Source organism: Homarus americanus, unplaced genomic scaffold (genome assembly GCF_018991925.1).
Source record: "Homarus americanus isolate GMGI-L3 unplaced genomic scaffold, GMGI_Hamer_2.0 scaffold6845, whole genome shotgun sequence".
NCBI lineage: Eukaryota > Metazoa > Arthropoda > Malacostraca > Decapoda > Nephropidae > Homarus > Homarus americanus.
The window spans coordinates 75,950-92,500 of NW_024723872.1; the positions used below are offsets into that span (position 1 = coordinate 75,950).

The 16,551-nt window shown below is 47.8% G+C and overlaps 1 protein-coding gene across 8 annotated transcripts in view; it reads left to right on the forward strand.

Moving 5' to 3' along the window:
* LOC121863979 (nitric oxide synthase-like protein) overlaps positions 1-16,551 on the forward strand; it is a 179,045-nt gene that overhangs the window by 68,914 nt on the left and 93,580 nt on the right. The window lies entirely within an intron of this gene.

A 16,551-nucleotide genomic window follows, 5' to 3' on the forward strand; every position in this document is an offset into this window, starting at 1 on the left:
ACTGTATATAAACATGTTATTATTATTCACAATTAGGTCTTAGTGTGGGTGTGTTACTGTTTGTGTGTTGGGGCTCGCTCGTGTGTGTGTGTGTGTGTGTGTGTGTGTGTGTGTGTGTGTTTGTTTACTTTCTTGTTTGTTGGTGTATGGGGGCTCGTTCGTATGTGTGTATGTTTTTGTTTGCTCGCTCGTGTATATGTGTGTGTTTGCTTGTGCATGTATGTATGTATGGATGGATGGATGGATGGATGGATGTATGTGTATTTGTTTGTTTGTGTGGACTGGCTCGTGTGCTACCTAACTCCGTTTTCTATAATTTAGTCATTTATTCAGTTTGTTTCAAATCTCCGTAAAGCTGCGGAAGTTTCTTTAAATTCTTATCCCCAGAAGTTTTTTAATCCAACAAGAGACTGTGTGTGTGTGTGTGTGTGTGTGTGTGTGTGTGTGTGTGTGTGTGTGTTCCTCCTCGGGGTTCAGAAGTTACCAGCAGGTGTCTATCATGATACGACACAATCTTAACGACAGTCATCACTGACACTCATCCTTGCACTGGGTCATAAATGTCAGTCAACACCACATAACGTTAGACTTTCACCGAGTACCTGTTCTATTTTCCGGATAATTAGGCCTTGAAACGCGTAAACCTAGACAATCAGTTTATTAAGCTAGGACTGTGAAGGTTTAAGAAACTCGTATCTGTAACTAGGACAAAGGTTACGGTCTTGAGTATTAATGTCGGTTAATCTCAATTATACTTTTGTCTTCTGTTTACGTAATATTTTTTGGCTCCTTGTGTGAAGTTGTGATATTGTTGTTGTGAGGGTGTTTACCGTCTTGTAGAGGTTGTAGAGTTTATTTACTTTCTATTTCTTATATAATTCAAGAAAGAGTCAGTTTAATGTGTAAAATAACGTGAATTAATATGAATGTATTGCATGATATTTCCTCCACGTTGGAAAGTGTTTCTGATAACGTCAATTTATCTAATATGTAACACGTCATTAGTGGTGAAGAATGTCGTGAAATAAAATGGCAACCTTTAGATGTGTCATATTGCCACCGTCCATAATAATTAATGCGTGCACGTGTAAGGCATAATTATTGTAAGTCTGCATGTCTGTAAATTGACATTGCTTCTCGTTCCCCTGCCCCGCCCCTGCCCCGCCCCTATTTTTATTGATGAACCTCCACCTACCAAATCTCATTTAAACCCCCCGGAACTAACACTGTGTGGAACTCCCTTCCACAAAGTGTTTTTCTCGTACTGTTTAACATCCATTAGTTAAACTCATCCAGCATTAAATGTCTTCAGTCTATTAGTCGGTGAGTAGATTTGGCAACACTACTACCATACTACATCCCCTTCCCCCCAAAAAGATCGTTTGTGTTGTTGTTTTCCATTTCGTTTTGTTTTTTTGTTTTGTATTTTGTTTTTGTTTTTATTTTGTTTTATTTCGTTTTTTTTCATTACTCTTCTCTCTATGATTTTTCGTTATTTATCCCGAGTCACTGGACCACCATCCACGCGCTGCCAACCAGTCGTCCCAAACTATCGTACAGCATTGAGACGAATGTTAGGCCTGAGCAATAAGTAAAGATAACAGTGAATTTGACGGAGATTTATTCTGCACCTTATACTCCTGACACAAATTCTCTCTCTCTCTCTCTCTCTCTCTCTCTCTCTCTCTCTCTCTCTCAAGAATATATTACGTTATCAAGTAATTAGTATGCAGGTGACAGGGCCATAAATATGATATACAATTTGCAAGGTGTTGACAGGATTGGCCGTGTGTCTCTCGTCACTAATTTTACGACTGTTGGTATAACGTGTAACGAGCAGGCTAATAACGGCTGTGGGTTGGCCCGCAGGCGTAAACGACTCAAGTGCCGCCTACTGATAATGTCTGATGGCCCTCTCTTGGCACCCTTCATTGGGCACCTGACACCTCCCCCTCACCAGGCCTTGACACCCCTCACCAGGCACCTGACACCTCCCCCTCACCAGGCCTTGACACCCCTCACCAGGCACCTGACACCTCCCCTCACCAGGCCTTGACACCCCTCACAGGCACCTGACACCTCCCCCTCACCGGTCCTGACACCCCCTCACCAGGCACCTGGGCACACCTCACCCCTCACCAGGCCTTGACACCCCTCACCAGGCACCTGACACCTCCCCCTCACCAGGCCTTGACACCCCTCACCAGGCACCTGACACCTCCCCCTCACCAGGCCTTGACACCCCTCACCAGGCACCTGACACCCCCCCCCTCACCTGACACGTCTCACCTGGTCCTGTCACTCTCATTGGGCCTTAACGCCCTCACCAGACCTTAACAACAGCAGCAGTAGTAATAGTAGTAGAGGTAGTAATTGTAGTAGTCAAACCAGAGAGAGAGAGAGAGAGAGAGAGAGAGAGAGAGAGAGAGAGAGAGAGCAGCTATATCTGTTGACCAAAACATTAGTGTCAACCAAGAACCCGTGAACTTGCAGGTGTGTTTCAGGTGTGTTGAGGAGATACACAGTTACCTCTTCTACCACACCTGAGGAAATATTCGTATAAACATGATCTGAATTAAACCTTCTCGCCAGCTGTCGGTTTGATCTGTCCCATTAAGCTGTCAGCCTTCAATTTCCTCACTTGACTAACATGGAAAACTTTTAGTTATAACTTGGCCTTACCATCTTGAAGTTGTCCCTCCCTCCCTTCCATTTCTCCACAGCCTCCCTTTTTCCCTCCCTCCTCCCTCCCTCCCCTCGTTCCCTCCCTCCTTCTTTTCCCTTTCTCTCTTCCTCCACTCCCTTCACTCTCCTCCTCACCATTCCTCTCTCCCTTTACATTCTTCCTTTCCTCCCAATCTTTTTCTCCTTTCCTCTTACCCTCACTCCATTAATGTCTCTCACTTCCTACCCTTCCCCACACTATCCTTCCTTCCTTCCTTCCTTCCTTCCTTGGCTCGTTGGTGCTCTCCTTCCTTCCTGCCCCCTCCCTCAGTCTTTACAACTCGCCAATAACATAACAAGTTTAGCGCCTGGCAGACATCATTTACACAACGCCCACCTCGGTTGACTGGCAGCGATGGGTCGAACAGCGTCATCTGAATCGCGTAACTTTTGATGTCGAATTTTCGTATGTAAATTATTATTTTTCTCAAACTCGCTGACTCGCTAAAATTAATTGTTTGTTATTCCTTGAGGTTTTGTTTTTACTTTAATTTTTACTACTGATATTTTGTTTTGTTTTTCTTCCTGCTTATTTTCCTCCTCTTCTTTTCTTTCTCCTTCTCTTCCTCCTTCCTTCTTCTCCTCCTCCTCCTTCCTTCTCCTCTTCCTTCTCCTCCTCTCTCCCCTTCTTTCTCCCCTTCCTATATCCCATTCTTTTTCTTCCTCCTCACTACTGAAATTAATAATATTACTTATAACTAGTTACACTTAGGTACTTAGATGGACACACACACACACACACACACACACAGTTTTTTTTAATGTTTGACTTATAAAAAAGACTGAAAGTGTAGTGGTGGAGGAGGAAGGTGTAGGTGTAGTGGTGGAGGAGGGTGAGGGTGTGGAGGAGGAGGGTGTAGGTGTAGTGGTGGAGGAGGGTGAGGGTGTGGAGGAGGAAGGTGTAGGTGTAGTGGTGGAAGAGGAAGGTGTAGTGGTGGAGGAGGAAGAGGAGGGTGTGGAGGAGGAGGGTGTAGGTGTAGTGGTGGTGGAGGGTGAGGGTGTGGTGGAGGAGGGTGTAGGTGTGGAGAGCGTTAATTAAAGCAATAACTGTCTTATTAACTCGTCACCGTCATAACTACCTCGTTTACTCTCGTCTTGTGAACAAACTCATAGTAAATATGACAAAGAGCCTCGTTTGCCTCCAGTTAACAGCAGTAGATGACCTCTTAACAGCAACTACGTCACTCAACCACGTCCCTCAGTTACCTCCTTCTCAATGTCCCCCCCTCAATTACGTCCCTTAATCACTTACCCTCTCAGTTACATCCCTCTCAACCACGTCTACCTCAACATTGACTCTCTCTCAACCACGTCTACCTCCACATTGACTCTCTCTCAACCACGCCCCCCTTCACCTTGATTCTCTCAACCAAGTCCCTCCATCTTGTCTCTCCACCAACCAAGGTCCCTCCACCAACCACGTCCCTCCATCAACCACGTCCCTCCATCAACCACGTCCCTCCATCAACCACGTCCCTCCATCAACCACGTCCCTCCATCAACCACGTCCCTTTATCAACCACGTCCTCTATCAACCACGTCCCTCTATCAACCACGTCCCTCACGCCCACCTCCACCAACCACGTCTCCCTCCATCAACCACGTCCCCCTCCATCAACCACGTCCCCCTCTCCTCATAGTCGTCGTTCCCGGTTCTTTTGATGGCCTCCCCCTTCCCCCTTTACGGCTACTTTTAGTAAGAAGAGTTGATCCTGAGACACCGTATAGTAGGCGACGAGACTAAACTATCTTACGAGTTTGGGATGAATGTATCGTTGAATACACTGAGCCTTCCGACTCGCTCTCTGGGGGAAACTTTTGAACAATTGGCAGTCCAGGAGAGACCGATCGTGAGTGTACTGTGAAATATATCTTTTATTCTTTTATCACATTAACCTCTCTCTCTCTCTCTCTCTCTCTCTCTCTCTCTCTCTCGTAGTCCGCTGAAGAAGAAACGAAACATCTTTAGCTATGTTTCCCAGTTCCTATATTTTTTTTTCACACAATTTCTCTGTCGTCGTGTGGGAGAGTGAATATCGTCTCATTTCTCGGATCATTTTTTTTTTCCCGAGTGGTAATATTTTTGTAGCGTGTTGTCCCTCACAGAAGAAAAGATGAAGAAGCGGTAACTTGTCTCGCATATCAATGAGAAACAGCTTCAGGCTCCTCCTCCTCCTCCTCCTCCTCCTCCTCCTCCTCCTCCTTCCTGGCGCGGCGTCTGGTCAGGTCCACGGTGCATCGAAGCCAAGTTTAACTACTGTGACATCTTGGGCTGGTTGATTGGGCCCGTATCCTAGTAGGCCTTTATCCTAGTAGGCCTTTATCCTAGTAGGCCTTTATCCTAGTAGGCCCTTGTCCTAGTAGGTCCTTATCCTATTAGGCCCCTCACGGTAAAAATATCACGACTATGACATTTGGTGTTCACTTCGAATGGGCCCCTGTTATCTAGGTCCCAAAATAACATGCACGGTTTCCTTGGGGTCTGATAGTAATAAGACCCCTAAATCAACCTAACCTGACCATATCCATTAGGTTTTGGGCCCCAACACTCAATCTTAGTGGTTAGGTTAGGGCCTTTTAGGACTAAATGAGGGAGGGGGTATTTGACCTATAGTCTCTTTAACTTAAAGCTGAAATCGTGTACAACAACCAAGATGGCGTGGAAGTTACTCTGAGACTCTGCCGTAACTCTGTGAGCCTCAGTTAATTCTCGAGGTAACACAATTCCCATCATTCCCGAAGTGACACAATTCCTAGTATTCCCGAGGTGACACAATTCCTAGTATTCCCAGAGTGACACTATTCCCTGTGTCAGTTTAGGGTTCATGATAGTGGTCACGTATCGTACCTTCAGCATATCGGTAATTCTTGAATATTATCGGGGAAGAAATGTGAAAATGTTGCCGTCACTCCTTACTGAATGCTGACGTTGTGTGTGTTAGGGAGGGCCTTTATCTAGAGTGTGTACCAGCTGTGTGTCGCCACCTGCTGGGGTCTTGTATGGTCTCCTCCAGGGGGTTCCTCTCAAATGCCTGGTTTTCTACAGGTAAGAATAAGGTGGTCGTTGTGGTGCTGAAGGTGTGCTGAGAATGGGGTTATATTTGTGGTGGTGGTGTGTGGTGATGGTAGTGGTAGTTTGTGGTGGAGGTAGTGGTGGAGGTGGTGGTGGAGGTGGTGGTAGTGTGTGGTGGTGGTGGTGGTAGTGGTGGTAGTGTGGTGGAGGTAGTGTGGTGGTAGGTGTGTGGTGGTGGTGGTGGTGGTGGTAGTGTGTGGTGGAGGTAGTAGTGGTGATATAAACATAGAAGAAAAAAAAACACCTCTAAATATTGGGTTAAAATCGACCACCCAAATTGTTCAGTATCTCAAGTCAGTTTATCGTTGGGAAGGGACAACACGCTGTCACCCTCGCTCGAGTAACACTTAGCTAAGTAGAGGAGTCGAGTCATACATCATCTGGCGAGGAGGAGGAGGAGGTGGAGGAAGGTGGGAGTCTCGAGGGGCAGGTCGCGTGAGGGATGATGTGGTGGTGGATACAGGTGGGTCGACACACCTTATTAGATGATCACGTGAGGGGGAGAGGGGAGGTGAGGAGCATGCGGGGGAGGATGAGAGAGGGAGAAGAGAGGAGGAGGTGGTAGGGTGACGCAGATGGCCAGAGGAAAATTATTACCTGATGCTATGAGAGAGGAGGAGGAGGAGGAGGAGTAGTAGTAGTAGGAGGAGGAGGAGGAGGAGAGGGGGGGGAGGTAGTGATGATACTTTATTGTTTGGGAGGGAACCATCCGTCAGGCCACCACCGCTACCGCCATCTACGTCACACCTCACCTCGGAAAACAAACTTACCACCCCGATAAATCAGGACAAAGTTACAGACGTACGTACCCTGGAACTTGCTATCTGGCACCATCAGCATGGAGGCCCCGTGTATCAGAGAGGAGTTTTGTTGTGTGTGGTGGTGTGTCCCGCTGGCGGTGAAGGGGAAGAAGAGGACACAACGCCCCCGGGTACAGTGACGGCGTCGGCTCAGCACTCGCCTCCACTCAACATGTAAACTTTAATTAACCTTTGGACGGGTCACTTCTCCATGAACACACACACATACACACACACACACACACACACACACACACACACACACACACACAGACGGAGAGCCGCAGAAGATGACGAAGAAGCAACAAGAAGAACTACACGGTTATTTTAATGGGTATTTCTCTTTGGGATTTAGTCAAAAGCGGAGGGTGAAGTGGCACTCGACTTCTGCCTTCGTCCATTCACTCGTCAGTAATTAACCCCAACACCAGGAACTTCCATTGTCTGGCCTGATAAACCTGACGTGGCTGATGATGTCAGAGGCATTCCCTAGTTGATGGTCTGACAGCTGCAACATTTGACGATAATTTACACTGACAGCTGCAACACTTGACAATGAAATACACTGACAGCTGTTACACTGACAGATATACAGACATATTCAGCCCACAGATAACAAGAGTATATTGAGAAGTTATTAATAATTTGGAAACAAAGGTGAACCACTAACCAGGTGAGCCAGCCACTTGGTGATGATGTCCAACACCTGTACTAGTAACCCACTAACCAGGTGGACGCGCACTGGGTGATAATATCCAATACCTGTACTAGTAACCCACTAACCAGGTGAGCCAGCCACCTGGTGATAATGTCCAATACCTGTACTAGTAACCCACTAACCAGGTGAGCCAGCCACTGGGTGATAATATCCAATACCTGTACTAGTAACCCACTAACCAGGTGAGCCAGCCACCTGGTGATAATGTCCAATACCTGTACTAGTAACCCACTAACCAGGTGGACGCGCACTGGGTGATAATGTCCAATACCTGTACTAGTAACCCACTAACCAGGTGAGCCAGCCACTGGGTGATAATATCCAATACCTGTACTAGTAACCCACTAACCAGGTGAGCCAGCCACTGGGTGATAATATCCAATACCTGTACTAGTAACCCACTAACCAGGTGAAAATGTTGTTAAAGTTCAGGTGACCAGTTAGATGATTATTTACATCCCCTTGTCTTAACGTACAGGTGTGTGTTAGGTGATGTACCGTCGTGCACAATATTCATAGGACACTATTGTCAGCAGATAGCGACACCTGGCATTGATTGTTGTGGTTACTGCGGTCGTAAAATTCTGGGGTTGGGTGATTGAGGGGTTCCTGCATCACACATCAGACTCAAGTGCACCGTATAATAGTCTGTCACTTAGAGGAAATTCTTTATAATCTTTCTTTTAGCATCAGACAAAAGGGGTGTGTGTGTGTGTGTGTGTGTGTGTGTGTGTGTGTGTGTGTGTGTGTGTGTGTGTGTGTGTGTGTTCTATCAAACCATTGATTACAAACATGGTGACTGATAACTCCGGTGCAAATTCTTGTTATGGAAACACACACACACACACACACACACACACACACACACACACACAGTCTTACATGATCTATAAGCAACAAAACCCACAAGTAGTTGAGAAATGTTAACAAGTGTATTAATAATTGTCCCTCAACCATACAACACTTCCCTCCCTCGGTGCCGTGAGTCTCTGGTGTCGGGGAGGAGGGATGGGGAGGGTGAGGGAGAGAAGAGAGACAGAAGGGAGACAAATGAGAGAGAAGAAAAACATAAGGGAGACAAATGAGAGAGAGGAGAGAGACAGAAGAGAGACAAATGAGAGAGAGAGAAGGGAGACAAATGAGAGAGAGAAGAGAGACAGAAGGGAGACAGAGGTGTTTGGAGCGTCCAATAACATTTGTGTAGAGGTTAGAAAGGCAGAAGGTATGGTGCGATGTTGTGGGTGGGGTTATTGGTGGGTCAGGGATGTGGTGGGTCAGGGGTGTGGTGTGGAGCTGGGGGGGGTGTGGTGTGGAGCCAGGGTGTGGTGTGGGTCAGGGGTGTGGTGTGGGTCAGGGGTGTGGTGTGGGCCAGGGGGTGTGGTGTGGAGCCAGGGGTGTGGAGTGTGGAGCCAGGGGTGTGGTCTGTGGTCAGGGGGTGTGGTGTGGGTCAGGGGGTGTGGTGTGGGTCAGGGGGGGGGTGTGGTGGCGGGCCAGGGGTGTGTGGTGTGGAGCCAGGGGTGTGGAGTGTGGGCCAGGGGGTGTGGTGTGTGGGTCAGGGGGGTGTGGTGTGGGTCAGGGGTGTGGTGTGGGCCAGGGGGGGTGTGGTGTGGGCCGGTGTGTGTGGGCCAGGGGTGTGGGTGTGGTCAGGGTGTGGTGGGCAGGGGGTGTGGTGTGGGCCAGGTGGTGTGGGCCAGGGGGTGTGGTGTGGGCCAGGGGGGTGTGGTGTGGGCCAGGGGTGTGGTGTGGGGCCAGGGGTGTGGTGTGGGCCAGGGGGGTGTGGTGTGGGCAAGAGTTATTGGTGTGGGGTCGGGTCAGAGAGTGTGTGCCAGGGAATAGTGTGGGACAGGGGAAGGTGCTGGAAGCCAGGTGGTGAATTGCAGAGGCCAGGGGGGAGTGTGTGGAGGCCAATGGAGTGGTGTGGAGGCCAGGGTGTGCAAGGTGTGTGGCCAGACCCAAGAGGGGTGGGAGGGGTGGCGTCGTGGGTGAAGTGCTCAGCACCTCTGGGTGTACCCTGCCCGCCACACACACACACACACACCTAGTGCTTTTACCTGATAACAGGAAGGTAAGAATATGCTGTTGATGTGTGCGTGTCTCCCCCGCCAGGTGTGGGCTGAGTGATACGTGGCTCTCTCTCTCTCTCTCTCTCTCTCTCTCTCAAGGAAAAATACATAAGAGGAAGCGAGTGAAGTTTCTGACCTGGGCACGAGAGTGGGAGGGAGGGAGGGAAGGAGTGAGGGAGAGTGGTAGGGAGGGAGGGAGGGAGAGTAGTTAGGGAAGGAAGGAGTGAAATGGAGGAAGAGAGAGAGAGAGAGAGTGATAGGATGAGAGAGGAAATGAACGAGGAGGAAGACGGAGAGGAGAGAATGGAAAGACAAGAAGGAAGAGGGAGAGAGGGAGGGAGAGTAAGAAATGTCCACTATTACATCCCGTCTTGGACACGCACTCTCACACTAAATATAACTCACTCAACACACTCACACACACACACACACACATTCTCTCTCAAGATTCTGTGAAGTGTGTGTGTGTGTGTGTTTTATGTGGTTAGAATTAGTGAAGACAGACGAGGCGACAGGATGTAGGACCCTTGACAGCTGTGTGAGGGATAACAAGCTTGTCGCCCTCCAGGGGCGTGTCTCCTCCTGTGACGAGAGGAAAGGTCACGCCCTCCTCCCTCCCTCCCTTGTTCACGCTCTCCTTCCTTTCTCCTTCCCTCCCTTCCTCCCTCCTTCCCTCCCTCACTCCTTCCTCTCTCCTCAGTCCCTCACGCCCTCCTTTCTTCCTTCCTTCCTTCCCTTCTTTGTCCTTCCCTCCCTCCTGCCTACCTCCTCACTCCCCCACGCCCTCCTTCCCCCTTCCCTCCCTCCCTCCCTCCCTCCCTGACACACACTCCCACATTATTTTCTACCCCGAGGACGTGTTGAGTTATGCTCGAGTCTCAGTACTATTCCACCTTCATTAAACCTCAGTAGATTCTCAGCGCTATCTCGCCTCTTGACAGGTTACGGTAGAGTCTCAGATCAATTTTGACTCCATTTTGCTGTCTTATCTCTATTATCTTCCTCGGATATTACTGTTAATTTCGGTCGAGTCTTAGCAATAGTTTGACTCCCATATTGTTATAGTAGAGTCTCGGAGCATTTTTTCATCCATTTGACTCCTTATGTCACAAGTGGCCGAGATAACTACATTGTTTTTTGTTTTTTTGTTTTTACGCAGAAGATGTAGATAAGGTACAGTCTCAAGGTAATTTAGGCGCCATTGTAACCAGATGTAAATTTAACTTAACCCAACCTTTATTTTACATAAGCTAACCCAACCCAACCCATGAAAGTACGAATATTTTTTTCAAACAAAACTGAGAATATAACATTTTGAGGACCATGTCGTTAAGTACACTTGTATCTATATAACGTGGAGCTACTGTAATTGTCTGGACACGTGGTGGTGATATCTGACGTCATGTACTTGAAGGTCACGTGGGTAAGGAGGCATTGAGAATTGAACAGCTATCTATATATATTTATCGCCTACTGAACCACGAACCCAGAGATCCAGATTCGTATACCCTAAGCAGTAGACTGATGGATTATTTTCTCCATAGATGCTTCGGGTTCATGAGCCTGATTTTGGGTTCGTGGTTCAGTCGAACGGGCCTTAGTAGTTGACTTTTACGGGTATTTTGACGTAATTTAATGAAGGGGGGGGAGGATTTTGGGCTTCGTCTGTACATCACCTGGTGGCCGTCAGCTGAGTCCGAAGTGAGGAAGCTGTCAACAGTACATCACCTGGTGGCCGTCAGCTGAGTCCGAAATGAGGAAGCTGTCAACAGTACATCACCTGGTGGCCGTCAGCTGAGTCCGAAGTGAGGAAGCTGTCAACAGTACATCACCTGGTGGCCGTCAGCTGAGTGAGAAGTGAGGAAGCTGCCGACACAACACAGGCCCCAGGGGTAGCAGTGCGGCCTGACGATCATCAACACTTACTTTGAAATGGGAAGAGAAGGAGGATGAAGAAGAGTCGGAGGAGGAGGGGGGGAAGAATAGGAGGAGGAGTAGGAGGGGGAGGAGGAAAGATGAGGAGGAGGTGCTGAGAGGTTGATAGGAGCGTGACGGAGGGAGATAAGACACAAGCCAGAGCTCGCTTGGGTCACGTGTACCTCTGTATCTGAGGGCGGGTCGTGGGTGGGGTTAAATGAGGGTGGGTTGGTGGTGGTTGGGTTGGTGATGGGTGGGGTAGGTTGGTGGTGGGTGGGTGGGAGAGGTTAAATAAGGCTGAGTTTGGTCGGTCGTGGGCGGGGTTAAATGAAGGTGGGTTGGTAGTGGGTGGGAGGGGTTAAATGAGGCTGAGTTTGGTGGGTGGAGGGCGGGATTAAATGAAGGTGGGTGGGGTGGGCGTGGCATTAGCACCCACACTTCCAGGATGATTTATTAATAACACCTTGGGAGAAATTAAGATACGATTATGGGGTTCTATCAGGGGTTAACTCACACACACACACACACACACATTACGTTGGGAGGTGTGGAGTGGAGAGAGTAGTTATACCACGTGAATGAGGTAGGTAGGGGTAGTTATATCACGTGAATGAGGTAGGTAGGGGTAGTTATATCACGTGAATGAGGTAGGTAGGGGTAGTTATATCACGTGAATGAGGTAGGTAGGGGATAGTTATATCACGTGAAGGAGGTCTGGTCTGGTGGGTAGTTATATCACGTAGCAGGGGTGGATGAGTGGGGGGGGAGGGAGGGTATTCTCTATATAGGTCATTAACCACCGAAGGCTCATTAAACACCCCATTATCTCCATCATAACAGAATATTCACACTCACAACCTGTTCATTCACAACACAACTCACGCGATTTTTTTGTTGAACACGCTTAATGACTACTGGTGAGTAGGGGTGGCATCAGGTATAAGTATCAGGTGTTAGGCATGAGTGTTAGTAGTCAGGGTGAAGTGTCAGGTGTCAGGCTTGAGTGTCAGGTGTCCGGTATGAGTATCAGAAGTCGGGTAACAGTATCAGGCATCCGATATCAGGTGTAAGGTATTGGTATCAGGTGTTAGGTATCAGTATCAAGTGTCAGTATCAGGTATGAGTGTCAGGGTGTCAGGTATGAGTGTCAGGTGCCAGATAACCTCGGCAGGGCCACTGGAATTATGCTGAGAAAAGTGTAATAGTTTTTCTCTCCGTGAATATACGTCTTGTCTCCTAACTCATGTTTCTTGTGCCTCTACTGTCAGGGTGATGGAGGAGGGAGAGACGGGGGGGGTGGGGTGGGGGAGGAGGGCGGCGAAGGAGAGGAGGAGGAGGAGGATGGTGGTGGTGGGGGATGGGGATGGTGGAGGAGATGGGTAGATAAAAGGAGGAGGAGGAGAGAAGTGAGGGAGGTGGTGTGTGTGTGTGTGTGTGTGTGTGTGTGTTATTGAGGTCAGGGAGCCATTTACATGCTTATGGCAAGACCAGGTGCCTACACCTGAAAATCCTAACCTAACCTAACCTAAATTTACTGAAATGGGTCATAATCAAAAATGTTTGATTTGGTTAGGTTATAAAATTGTAGGTTTATCCTCATTGAAGCCAAGGTGTAGTGCCAGGGTGTAGTGCCAGGGTGTAGTGCCAGGGTGTAGTGCCAGCCTCGTGTTACCCGGTAAAGCCATACGTGAAGATTTACTACCTAACTCTAGCTGCTTGATGACGACAACCAATCACTGGACTAACCTAACACTGCTTAATAAAGTGGCCTGGGGGGGTGTTTGTGTGGGGGTGTGGGTGTATGGGAGGGTGTTTGTGTGTGGGTGTATGGGAGGGTGTTTGTGTGTGGGTGTATGGGAGGGTGTTTGTGTGTGGGTGTATGGGAGGGTGTTTGTGTGTGTATGTGTGGGAGGGTGTTCGTGTGGGGGTGTGTGGGTGTATGGGAGGGTGTTTTGTGTATGGGAGGGTGTTTGTGTTGGGGTGTGGATATTTGTGTGTGTATGTGAGGGCTTAGGAGTGTGTGGGTGGTGTTTGTGAGTGTGTATTTATACCCGTCTCTCCATCACTACAGTAAAGCGAGTGAGTGAGTGGGTGGGTGAGTGAGTGGGTGGCTGTGGGAGTGAGTGGGTGGGTAGGATTGGCCCAGGCTGAGTCAGTGAGTCAATCTGGTGTGTCGCTGGACGTAACACACATCCTACGTGATCCTGCTGCCTCTGTCACTGTAGGACTCCCTTCCTCCGTCCTTTTCTCCGTCCCCCCTTCCCTACTCTTCTTGCTGCCTCCATCACTGTTACTGTAGGACTCCTCTCCCTCCTTCCTCCTCTACCTTCTTGCCTCCATCACTGACGGACCTCACCCCCTCCTTCCCCTTCCACCTTCTTGCTGCCCCATCACTGTTACTGTAGACTCCCTCCTCCTTCCTTCCTCCTTCCCTACTCTTCTTGCTGCCTCCATCACTGTTACGAGACTCCTTCCCTCCCTCCCTCCCTCCCGCCGTCTGTATGTATGTGTTAGATAAACATAAATATTCTGTCATTATTCATATAAATAACATCAATTTATCTTACAGTTTTAGAGGGAATTTCACGACATTTATTGATGACATAATGTTGGTATTCCAAGATGGTTCCTCTCACGATTTTCACTAAAAATTTTGGTTTTTTTTGTGAGGCAGGGGGAGGGGTTAGGAGTGGGGGATTGTGAGGCGGGTTAGGGGTGATGATCCCCTCCGCCTCTCGTTTCATCCACTCGTAACTCAACAAATATTGAAACTTTTTTTTATGATTATTATCGACATTTTTTTTAAAATTTTTGTCGTAATATTTTCAGTATATTTTTTTTTGTAATTTGTTAAAAGTTTTGCGATTAAAATTTTTGTCTCTTAAAAACCTAATTTCACACCGTCAAAAAATACTTCTTTCATTCATTTTTATGTATATACTATTATCATTTTTTCTTTCATTATTTCTACCCATCAGCAATTGTCATTTATCAACACATTAACAAATTTCCTTTTTTTCTCACTCGGTCAAATACCCTGAGAGAGAGAGAGAGAGAGAGAGAGAGAGAGAGATATGCTAATACTCACAAAAGCTCCCCCGATTTCGTCTCCAGTTCCTGACCATCTCCATCATTACAGACGAGAGTAAAAAGATTCAAATGGCGAAGATCCTGGTAGTCTGTCTGGAACTGATTGTGAGGAGGTGTTGGTGACTGTGAGGAGGTGTTGGTGACTGTGAGGAGGTGTTGGTGACTGTGAGGAGGTGTTGATGACTGTGAGGAGGTGTTGGTGACTGTAGGAGGTGTTGGTGACTGTGAGGAGGTGTTGATGACTGTGAGGAGGTGTTGGTGACTGTGAGAGGTGTTGGTGACTGTGAGGAGGTGTTGGTGACTGTGAGGAGGTGTTGGTGACTGTGAGGAGGTGTTGGTGACTGTGAGGAAGTGTTGGAGATAAAGAAAAGAATCCCTGGACGACATGTTCGGTTGGTTCTCATACATATTCTTGCTGTCGGCTGACGTATGACTCCTCTCTCTCTCTCTCTCTCTCTCTCTCTCTCTCTCTCTCACACAAGGGGAACACGTGGGACCTGTTGGGGGCGTTGAGTGCCTCTGAGGTCGATTGGCATGGCACACACACACATGGACACACGAACACACTCAACAGCCTGGCCCTAAGTGACAAGGTGACGGTAATTAAATTCTAACTTTGTGTGGCTTGTCGTGGCCAAGTTTTAATCAGGTGTGATCATCAGTCGACACTCACAATCATCACCCAGGTCGTCACACAAAATCCCACCAGCCAATTGAGACTCCTCGCCTGAAGTTTGGTCGTTAGTGGTGGGTAGTTGGGGGGTTTAAGACCACATAAGTCATGGTACCGTCCTGCCTTCCTTTCTTCATTCCTTCTTTCTTTTTGTTCCTTCATTCCTTCTCTCCTCAGTCGTTTCGTTTCTTCATTCCTCCTCCTCCCTCCCACCTTCCTTTCTCCTTCCTCCCTCCCTCCCTCCTCTCTTCCCTCCTCCTCTCTTCCCTCCGCCTCTCTTCCCTCCCTCCTCTCTTCCCTCCCTCCCCCTTCAATAGAGTAAATAATGTACACATACGTATTCTTCCAATTTAAACTATAGCCATTTATCTCAACTTCGGCACAACTAGAAACGTCAGCTATTCCGAAAACCAAAATAATACTGTACGTCTCTCCTGCCTCCTCCTCCCCCACACACACACACACACACACACACACACACACACACACACACACACAAGGGTGGCGATGAACTGGTAATCAAACGTTGTGTTATTGTTGAAAGCTCGGCTCACTTAACCGAGGATGCAGTGAGGAGTCGGAGGTGTGAGAGGGCAGGGGGCGAGAAATATATAGAGGTAAGGAAGGAAGGAATTAAGGAAGGAAGGAAGGAAGGAAGAAGGAAAGTAATATAGGAAGGAAGGAAGGAAGGAAGATTCACAGAGCTAACTAAAATAGGTATAGTTTATCTTTTTTAAGTTTGAATAAGAGAGAGAGAACAAAAGAGAGAACAACTATATCTCCCGATGCTAGAGTGATGAGAGAATAATTTAACCCCTTGAGTACGATGGCTTAACCCCTTGAGTACGTGTTCAAGGAGTTAATTCGTCGTATTTATGGGGCTGAGTCTTCATAAACACAAGGTTAAGATCTCGTACTCAAGGGGTTAAGTCATCGTACTCAAGGGGTTAAGTCATCAGTTGTCATCTACTCAAGGGTTAAGTCATCGTACTCAAGGGTTAAGTCATCGCATTCAGGGGTAAAGTCATCGTACTCAAGGGGTTAAGTCATCGTACTCAAGGGGTTACACACAGGTAAAGTCATCGTACTCAAGGGGTAAGTCATCGTACTCAAGGGGTTAAGTCATCGTATTCAGAGTAAAGTCATCGTACTCAAGGGGTTAAGTCATCGCATTCAGGGGTAAAGTCATCGTACTCAGGGGTTAAAAGTAGAATATCAACATTAGATTAACTTACTTACTGAAGGACAAATCCGGTACAAAACTGGCTAATGAACTGACTGTTAGTGACTGTCACTTTAACAGTCAGCTCCACACACTAGTACAATAAATTCTTCGTCGACTGTCACCTTCCTGGAAAGAGTGAGAGGCGCACCACCATGTGATTGGCCTATGTCGTGCTGGCTTTACCACGACAGCCAATCACAGCACGTGTTACAAACTTCTCCTTCTCCTTGGGTACTCTGCAATGCCTTTTGACGTCTCGCTGAAGTGA